Source organism: Balaenoptera ricei, chromosome 1 (assembly GCF_028023285.1).
Source record: "Balaenoptera ricei isolate mBalRic1 chromosome 1, mBalRic1.hap2, whole genome shotgun sequence".
NCBI classification, from domain to species: domain Eukaryota; kingdom Metazoa; phylum Chordata; class Mammalia; order Artiodactyla; family Balaenopteridae; genus Balaenoptera; species Balaenoptera ricei.
In genome coordinates, this window is record NC_082639.1 from 124,952,344 (window position 1) to 124,962,061 (window position 9,718).

At 60.1% G+C, this 9,718-nt stretch overlaps 2 pseudogenes; one reads left to right on the forward strand and one right to left on the reverse strand.

Moving 5' to 3' along the window:
• Nucleotides 1-912: 912 nt before the first annotated feature.
• Nucleotides 913-5,153, reverse strand: LOC132367710 (serine/arginine-rich splicing factor 3-like; annotated as a pseudogene).
• Nucleotides 5,152-8,794, forward strand: LOC132367799 (thimet oligopeptidase-like; annotated as a pseudogene).
• Nucleotides 8,795-9,718: the final 924 nt, after the last annotated feature.

Below are 9,718 nucleotides of genomic sequence, written 5' to 3' on the forward strand. Positions count from 1 at the left end.
AAATGCCATTCTCCTCAGGTCACATCAAGGATACACACCATCAACGGGACTTATGACAAACGATTTTACCCTTGATCACCTGGCCAGTATCGTCTTTTTTTTCTTGCTGCGTTGGGTCTTCGTTGCGTGTGGGCTTCTGTAGTTGTGGCACGGGGGCTCAGTAGTTCTGGCTCCCAGGATCTAGAGTGCAGGCTCAGTAGTTGTGGCCCACGGGCTTAGTTGATCTGCGGCACCTGGGATCTTCCCGGACCAGGGCTTGAACCTGTGTCCCCTGCATTGGCAGGCGGATTCTTTTCTTTTCTTTTTTTCTTTTGCAACCAAAACGTTAATCCCAAGGATTCTCACAAAACATATTACAAATGACAGCATGAAAAAAAAAATTGCACAGTAACTCAAAGTTCAGCTCTACAATATACTCTTAATCTGGCAGGACATTGGTATCTTGATAATCTCAAATTTCCAAAAAATATTACAAAGAGCTATGTATTCATGTACAGCAATCACAGAGGGGACGTATGACCTAACTCAAAGGTAAACTAACTTCCTTGAAACTTCTTAGATTTTAAACTCCCTGGACAATCTCTTGTCCGGTGTGAAGACTAGTGGAATTTTTAAACCTCTAATCTAGGGTAAGGGTGCGGCTTTCATTTTTACCTGCTGGCTTGGGTTCACAGCACCTTTTAAAGACTGCTTGCTTAACTACAGCTGCATACCATATCCCAGCTACAGAAAGTCTTTTCAATGTTTGCCAGTGTTGTTTCCATAATAGTAAACATCACACTTTAGGTGGGCAGGAGTTAGAGTTTTATTATCAGTCTAGGCAAGACCAAAAATTCAAAGCAAGTTCAATTTTGCTTAAGGGAACATTGTAAGGTAACAATTCTTCATATTACATGCCTCCCAGGACCCATTTCAAACCATAGAGAATGACACCTTTATGTGTCACTGTCCCAAGAGACAAACAAATGTGAACAACTAAAACATTTAAAAAGTGCACCAAGCTTCGGAAGTCTCAAACAAAACTTGAATTTTCTGTACATACTCCTGCCAAATGAAGTTATTGCCTGTACACCACTCCTCTTGCAAAGTGGTCTTCTATTTCCTTTCATCTGACCTAGATCGGCTAGGAGACCTAGAGAAAGATCGGGACGGCTTGTGATTTCTCTCTTGGGACAGGGATCTCTCTCTTCTCCTATATCTAGAAAGGGACCTGCTCTGGCTGACGGAGAAGGCTCTCCATCTTGGAGATGTGTGGGAGGTGGAGGACTCCTCCTCCCATAATCATCTCGAGGGCGACGACCCCAAGAAGGAGGCGGTCACGATTTCGACTTCTCTTTTCCCCATTCGACAGGTCCACTCTTACTCGGCAGCCACCTAGTGTTCTCCCATCTAGTTCTCGGACAGCATCGGCTGCATCTCGGGGATCTTCACATTCAACGAGAGCGAAGCCGGGAGGGTTTTTAGCACCCCACACACTTCAGAGTGGTCCATAATAGCCTAAAGCTCGTTCCAATTCAGCCTTGTTACCACTGTTTCCAAGATTCCCTACATAAACTTTACAGTCCAACGGACAGGAATCACGTTGCAAGACCCTCGTGGCTCCTGGGTTTCACGGGCCACAGGGTGGTCCCGGGCCTCTAGAATCTGGTAGCTGAATCTGCTCGCACAAGCTGTCCTGTGGGGATGCGTTTTCCCCTATGTGTCCAGCCCGGGGCCCTGCTCTCTTGGCCCGGCCTCCCGGGTGAGAGGGTGAACCCCAGCTCCCTGGAGCAGACACTCAGAGCCCTGGTGACCGGACTCACGGCTGACGGGGCTGGAGCGGCGGCTGGACACGTGTGGCCAGCCTGGTGGTGTTTGGCCCCGTCTGCAGTTCCAGTTCCAGCTGAGAAAGAGCCTCCCTGTGTTACTTTCTCCTGGTTGTGTAAGGATCCCCGGTGTCATTTGACAGAAATGTAGACGGTGTGTTCTTTCTCTCTTTTCTCCCTGCTTCCTCTCCTCCCTCTCTGCCTCCCTCTCTCCCTGTACCTCTTTCCCTGTTCCGCTCTCCCTCTACCTCTTTCCCACTCCCTCTCTCTCTCTCCCTCTGTCTCTTCCTCTCTCCCTCCCTCTCTCCCTCTCCCTCCCTCTCCCTCTCTCTTTCCTCTCCCTATCTCCCTCTCTCCTCTCTCCCTCTTCCCTCTTCCTCTCCCTCTTCCCTCTGCCTCTTTCCTCTGCCTCTTTCCTCTCCCTCTTCCCTCTCCTCTTTCCCTCTCCTTCTCTCCCTCCCCCTCTCTCCCCCCTCTCTCTCCCTCTTCCTCTTTCCCTCTCCCCTGTCTCTGCCTCTCCCTCCGTCTCTCCCTCTGGGAGGGAGTGAGGGAGATGGAGAGATGGAGGGAGCGGGAGAGTTGGAGGGAGAGGGAGAGGGAGAGGGAGAAGAGGGAGGAGAGGGAGGGAGGAGACGTCTCTCCCTCCCTCCCTCCCTCTGCCTCCCTCCCTCTCCTCCCTTTCCCTCTCCCTCCGTCTCTCCGTCTTCCTCACTCCCTCTCAGAGAGGGAGAGACGGAGGGAGAGGCAAAGACAAGGGAGAGGGGGAGAGGGAGAGAGGGAGGGGGAGAGAGAGGGGGGAGAGAGAGGGGGGAGAGAGGGAGAGCTCTCTTCCTCCCTCCCTCTCCCTCTCTCCTCCTTCTCTCCCTCTCTCCCTCACCCTCTCTCCCTCTCCCTCCCTCCATCACGTTCCCACCTTCTCCCTCTCCCTCTCTCCCTCCCAGAGAGGGAGAGACAGAGGGAGAGGGAGAGGGGGGAGACAGGGACACGGAGAGGGAGGGAGGGAGGGAGGGAGACAGAGAGGGAAGCAGGCACCCTCTCACCTTCTCCCTCTCCCTACCTCCTTCTCCGACTCCCCCTCTCCTCTCCCTCTGTCTCGCCCTCTCCCTCCCTCCCTCTAGGAGAGGGAGAGGGAGAGGAAGGGAGGGAGAGGGAGAGAGGGAGGGGGAGGGAGACAGAGAGGGAGAGACGTCTCGCCCTCCTTCCCTCTCCCTCCCTCGCCCTTTCCCTTCCTCTCTCCCTCTCCCTCCCTCTGTCTCACCCTCTCCCTCCCTCTGTCTCTCCCTCTCCCTAACTCCCTCCCAGAGAGGGAGAGATGGAGGGAGAGGGGGAGAGGGAGAGAGGGAGGGGGGAGAGAGGGAGAGGAAAGAGGGAGAGTGGGAGAGAGGGAGAGAAGGAGGAGAGAGGGAAAGGGAGGAAGAGACCTCTCTCTCTCTCCCTCTCTCCCCCTCTCTCTCCCTCTCTCCCTCTCCCTTGTCTCTGCCTCTTCGTCTCTCTGTCTCTGGGAGGGAGTGAGGGAGATGGAGAGACGGAGGGAGAGGGAGGAGAGGGAGCGAGGAAGAGGGAGAGGGAGAGAGGGAGGGAGAGAGGGAGAGAGGGAGGGAGGGAGAGATGTCTTTGTCTTTCCCTCCCTCCCTCTATCCCTCTCTCCCTCTCCCCCCTCCCTCTCCTGCTCCCTGTCCCTCTCCCTCCCTCTATCCCTCTCTCCCTCTCCCCCCTCCCTCTCCTGCTCCCTGTCCCTCTCCCTCCACCTCCTTCCCTCTCCAGAGAGGGAAGGAGGTGGAGGGAGAGGGAGAGGGAGCAGGAGAGGGAGAGAGGGAGAGGGAAAGAAGTATAGGAAGAGCGGAACAGGGAAACAGGGACAGGGAAAGGGGGACAGGGAGAGAGGGAGAGGGAAAGAGGGAGAGGGAGAGCAGAGCAGGGAAACAGGGAGAGGGAAAGAGGGAGAGGGAGAGGGAGAGCAGAGCAGGGAAACAGGGACAGGGAAAGAGGGAGGCAGAGAGGGAGACGGAAACGGGGAAAGGGAGGGGGGACGGATAGAGGGAGAGGGAGAGAGGGACAGGGAAAGAGAGACAGGGATGGAGGGAGGGAGAGAGGGACAGGATAGGGCAAGAGGTACAGGGAGAGAGGGAGGGAGAGAGGGAGGGAGAGAGGCAGAGGGAGAGATGGAGGGAGAGTGAGAGGCAGGGAGGTAGAGGGAGGGAGACAGGGAGGGAGACAGAGAGGGAGACAGAGAGGGAGACAGGGAGAAGGGCTGATGGGGGCTCCCTCCCCCTCCCATCCTCTGCCCACTGCTTTCTCTTTTTTCTGCTTCAACAAACACCAGGCGCCTTTTAGATCAGCCCTGAAGTCAACGTTGATGCTTGGGACCGCCTGACCTCCCCGCTGCCTTCCAGCCCAGGACCACAGCTGGGAGATGAAGTCTGTGGGGCCCTGGAGGGGGGCGGCGGCGGCGGCGGAGGTGGTGGAGGCAGGCACCTCCTCTGACGCCCAATCTCTCCTCGTTTATGAGGCAGCTGCCAGCTCCCCTCCCTGACTCCCCAAGATTTGGGGCCATTTTAATATGTGTCGATAATGCCATGAGCTACTATTTAACTTTTCCACGAGGACCCATCTCCCAAAATGCAGTGGTTTTCAGGCTTGGCTGCACTAGAGAACCCCCAGGGAAGGGAGAGATGTCTGTACCTCCCTCTCTCTCCCTCTCCCTCGGTATCTCCTTCTGGCTCTCTCCCTCTCCTTCTGGGGTGATGCCCGATGAGCTCAGATTCGCAGATGTTCCCCCCATCCCCTCTCTGTGCCTTGCGTGGGGCCTGGGCCTTCTCACTGTGGCCCGGGAACAGCCTCGACATTCAGACATCGGTTCCTGCAAGGACACTTGCGTTTGGTCCATACCGCATGTGGCTGCAGTCTGTGCTTCTCCCGTTTAGCATCTTCAGTAGATGGGGGCTGTGCATGAGCCCTTCATCTTCCCCGCAGACACCACTGGTGCTTGCTCGGCCTCGCGGGTGATGTCCACGGGGGACAGACCTGTGTCCCCACCTTCTTGGGCTGCAGACAGGCCACATTGGTCCTGTGGTGACTGGGGGCTCCCAGGAGAACCCCACCGCAGACCCAGAGAGGTGGCCCCAGAGAAGGTGGCGTACGCCTGGGGCCAGGCCTCACCAGCCAACCACGGGCCACCTGCAGCAACAGGTCTCTCGCCGTCCAGGAGCTGGGTGTTTGGGCGCCGTGGGGATGAGCTGCTGTCTGCACGGCAGCCAAGTTTGTATTGTTGAGCCCAGGGAGGCCCCTGGGTGGCTCCTGGAGAGCCTGGTCACATTTCTTCCTGCCCTTGGCCTTAGAGCTCATCATGGTTCACGCCGTTTCTGGTTCCAACAGGACCTGTGTTCATAAAGACCACATGTTAGGACAGCACCAAAGTGTCTAGAAATCCAGGCCAGGAGGAGGAGGGAGGGGGTTTGGCTGTGCCCGCCAGTGGCCTGAGAGCCCTCCCACCCATAGAGACCTGGCCCGGGGCCTGTGGGGAGGGCGTGGCCCACGGTCCCCAGCGCTGGCTGTCTCTGGGTTCCAGGAGAACTGCGCGATCCTCGGGGAGCTGGTAAGGCTGCAGGCTCAGAAGTCCCGCCTGCTGGGATTCAGGACGCGTGCCGACTCTGTGCTGGAGATGAACATGGCCAAGACCAGCCAGGTGGTGGCCACTTTCCTAGGTAACCCCGCCTCCCCGAGTCCCAGTGGGGACGGGGGTCAGGTGGACCTTGACTGGACGTGGTGCTGCCTGAGACCCCACTGTGTCAGCCCTTGGGGGTCGCCTTCCCCAACCCTTCATTCTGCCTCGAGGGGCGTGGGGTGGGGGGCGGCTGGGCGGCTGCCACAGGGACATAGCTGAGCCTCTCCCCTCCGCCCGCAGATGAGCTGGCCCAGAAGCTGAAGCCCCTCGGGGAGCAGGAGCGGCCGTGATCCTGGAGCTAAAGAAGGCTGAGTGCCAGAGGCGGGGCCTGCACTTTGACGGGCCCATCAACGTCTAGGACCTGTGCTACTACATGAACCAGGGGGAGGAGACGCGCTACCACGTGGACCAGTACCTGCTCAATGAGTCCTTCCCCATGCAGGTGGTCACGCGCGGGCGGCTGGGCATCTCCCAGGAGCTGCTGGGGCTGACCTTCGACCTGGAGGAAGGCGCCAACATGCGTCACGAAGATGAAGATGTGAGGCTCTACACGGTCCGGGACGCGGCCTCGGGCAAGGTCATCCATCAGCAAGTTCTACCTGGACCTCTACCCTCGGTGCATGCGTGGGGGAACCTGTCGGCCGTGGGCCGGGGCTCCTCTGTGGTAGCGGGGCCTCACCCGCGTCCCTCCCCAGGGAAGGGAAGTCCGGGCACATGGCCTGCTTTGGCCTGCAGCCGGGCTGCCTGCAGCAGGACGGGAGGCGCCAGATTGCCATCGCGGCCATGGTGGCCAACTTCACCAAGCCTACGCCCAACCCGCCCTCCCTGTTGCAGCATGATGAGCTGGAGACCTACTTAGATGAGTTCTGGCAAGCGATGCACCAGCTCCGCTCCCAGGAGGGTGCAGGCGAGGGGCTGAAGGCAGGGGGCGGGGAGGGCCCGGGCTCTCCCGTGGTCCTCAGGCAAGCCCTCGCCACGGGATTCTTCCGCTGATGTCACCCCGCACGAGGCGACGCCCTCGGTGTCAGTTTCCATCATCAAACCCCACGCACTGGGCGCGTAAACAACGGAAGTGGATGTCCTCGAGACTCTGGAGGCTGGAAGTCCCAGATCAAGGAGTCAGGACTGGTTCCCTGCATGTTAAATACAGGTATTCAAGAGTTGCCTTTAAAAAAGACAAAATAGAAGAAAGGAACGTTGCATGCAAGGCTGGTGACAGGCGGTGATGAGAACCAGAGGTTAGGCTCTGGGGCCGGGAGCACCACGCCCTGTGAGGCCCTGGGGCTGCTGCCAGTCTCGGTGGAGGCTCAGCAAGTCCCAGTGACTTCCCAATGTGGGGGGGGTCCCCAGATGAGCGTCTGGGCCCAGGACCCAGTGCTCGTTCAGTCTTCCTGCAGTCAGCCCTTCTTCCTGAGAGCGATGCTCTCACAGACTGCAACCGGAGCGCGTGGGGACACTTTACTGAGCTGTGCAGCCGTCACTACTGCCCTGTTCTGGAACATTTCCCTCACCCCAAAAAGGTCCCTCACGCCCTTAGTTATCATTCCCTCCCCTCCCCTGTCCCTGACAACCAGGAACCCACTCTGACTCTGTGGATCTACCTGTTCTGGACGTTTCCCCTCAGTGGGGTCACACCCTGTGTGTCCTTCTGTGTCTGACTTCTCTCGCTGAGCACCGTGTTCTCACGGTGCATCCACGTGGCAGCGAGTGGCAGGGCTTCACACCTTTGCGTGGTCGAGGGCCGGAAAAAAGACAAACGAAAAGAAGGGCACGTTGCCTGCGACTCTGGTGACAGCCGGGGATGAGAACCAGAGGGTAGGCTCTGGGGCCGGGAGCGCCGCACCCTGTGAAGCCCTGGCGCTGCTGCCAGTCTCGGCGGGGCACGAGCAGCGCCGTCCCCCAGGAGCTGCTGGACAAGCTCATCAAGTCCCGGCTGGCCAACCCCCGTGCGGCCGGGCCGAGGGAAAGGAAAGGGGCTCCCGGACCGCCCGGCTGGAAAGCGCGGCCTGGACACAGTGCCAGCGCCCCCGTCTCCTTCCTCCCGCCCTCCAGGCCTCTTCAACCTGCGCCAGATCGTCCTGGCCAAGGTGGACCAGGCCCTGCACACGCAGACGCCCTCGGACCCGGCCTAGGACAATGCCCGCCTCTGCCAGGAGATCCTCGGGGTCCCAGCCACGCCAGGTAGCCAAGCGCACGCCGGGCCCACCTTAGCGGTCGGTTGGCGGCTACTGCCCAGGTCAAGAGGATCCTCTGGTGGTGTGTGAAGGGGGACCGACTGACGGGCTCTGGTCGAGGCCTGCTGACCTCTGGCCTCTTCCTGCCTGGGTTCCTGGGCTGGTCCCTCCAGCTGTAGCCCGCGGAGTCCGAGGGTGGGCTGGGCGTATCTGCACGTGCTTTCTGGAGAGCCTGGAAGAGGCAGGAGAGGGCTTCATACCCCGGACGGAACACGTCGACGAGGTTTGCCCGTGCGTGTCGGTGCGGAGACGCAGTTCACTCCCTCGTGAGCGCTTTAACCCGCGCTCTCCCCGTGCTGGAGGGCGAGCCCTGACTCATCCCTCGGAGCCTCGGGCAGCTGTCCCTGTAAGAGGCTTAGGGGTGAACCCTCGTGAGCTTCAGCAGAAAGTCGGCAAAGATTGATTTGTGTCCCTCCACTGAGTTGCCCGCAAGGTCCCCGTTTTCTAGAAGTGTTGGGCCAATACTCCCTCTAGTGGCAGGGGACTCAGACAGGGCTGCTTTGAGGCCCCAAGCTCTGGGCTCTGGGGAGGGGGCACAGAGCGGCCAGGGGGCCGGGCAGGAGCCTCTCCGCGTGTGTCCCAGGGACCCACCTGCCTGCGACCTTCGGCCACCTGGCAGGAAGCTACGACGCCCAGTCCTATGGCTACCTGTGCAGCGAGGTGTACTCCGCGGACACGGTCCACACACTCGTTTCAAGCAGGAGGGCGTCCTGAGTGGCAAGGTGAGAGGCCGGCCTGCCGTGCAGACCAACACGGAGGTCCTTGGCCTGGGCCTAGATGCTTGTGCCGCCCGCCTGGGCCTGCCAAGCTCTGAGGGCCCTGCCCAGAACCCCCTGCTCCCCTGCCCTTTGTTGAGTCACAGCAGAGGTGGCCACACCCACACCCTCCGTGAAGGGGGTGCTCCACCCTCCTGCAGCCCCGCCCCCTCTCCTCAGGTTGCCATGGACTACAGAAGCTGCATTCTGAGGCCAGGGGGCTCCGAGGATGCCAAGGGCATGGTGAAGCTCTTCCTGGGTTGTGACCCCATGCAGGACGCCTTCCTCCTGAGCAAAGGGCTGCAGGTTGAGGGCTGCAAGCCGCCGGCCTGCTGACGGCACGGGGTTTTGCCCCCCCAGGCGGGCCGGGTGCCTTAGCGCCCCGTCGGGGCGGGGGAGGGGCCGTGTGTCCTCCCAGCCCCCGAGTCCCCGGCGGCCGGCCTAGGCCAAAAGTCTCCACCTGGAAGTGTCTGGAAAGCCTGGCATCAAGGCTCCCCCTTGTTGCACTAATGCAATCCCTTCCTGGGGAGCTTTCCTGGTAACAAAACGGTTCTTTGAAAACGCAGCCATTAATAAAAAAGACTCTACTCCTGGTCTCTGCCTGCCGTCCCTTCCACCACAGGAGTGGCATGGGGGCCGTCACCCTGGGGGGAGTTCTGACCTTGGTCGGGGATCAGCCCTGGGGCCGTGGTGACGCGTCTGGGTCACTGGGAGACGGCTGAGCTGTGGGGTGAGTTCAGACGGGGATGGTGCCCCGCACCCCGACCGGGCAGGCTCTCCAGTGAGGGGGTGTCAGTTTCCTGCCGGCCTCTCGCCCGTCACTGTTTGGCATCTCGGGGGCTGTGACTGGCTGGAGCTGGTTCTGGCGGTGGGCACAGCTGCGGGAAGCCCGGCTGTGGCTGTCCCTGTCCCCGTGTCCTGTCCTCCTGCTCACGGCCGGCCGGCTGGCTCCCTCTGGTCATCGGCAGCTGCTGAAGTCTGGACCACAGCAAGGGGCCGCCTTCCTGGGTCCTAGCAATTCTTCCCAAAGGCCTTAGGGATGTGTTTTGGTGGCAGTAGGAATTCAGAGAGGGTGCTGCACCACTGGAGCGGTAGGGTGGCTCTGGACCGTCCCGTGTGTCCTTCCCTGGCCTTTGAGCTCCTTGGGAGCCCTGCCTCCACAAAGGACGCCAGGCAGCGGAACGAGGGCGCGGGCGGCGCCCCGACCTTCTCCCCGTGGCCCAGGCGGGCAGGCCATGCCACGCTCTGTCCTCCCCTCAG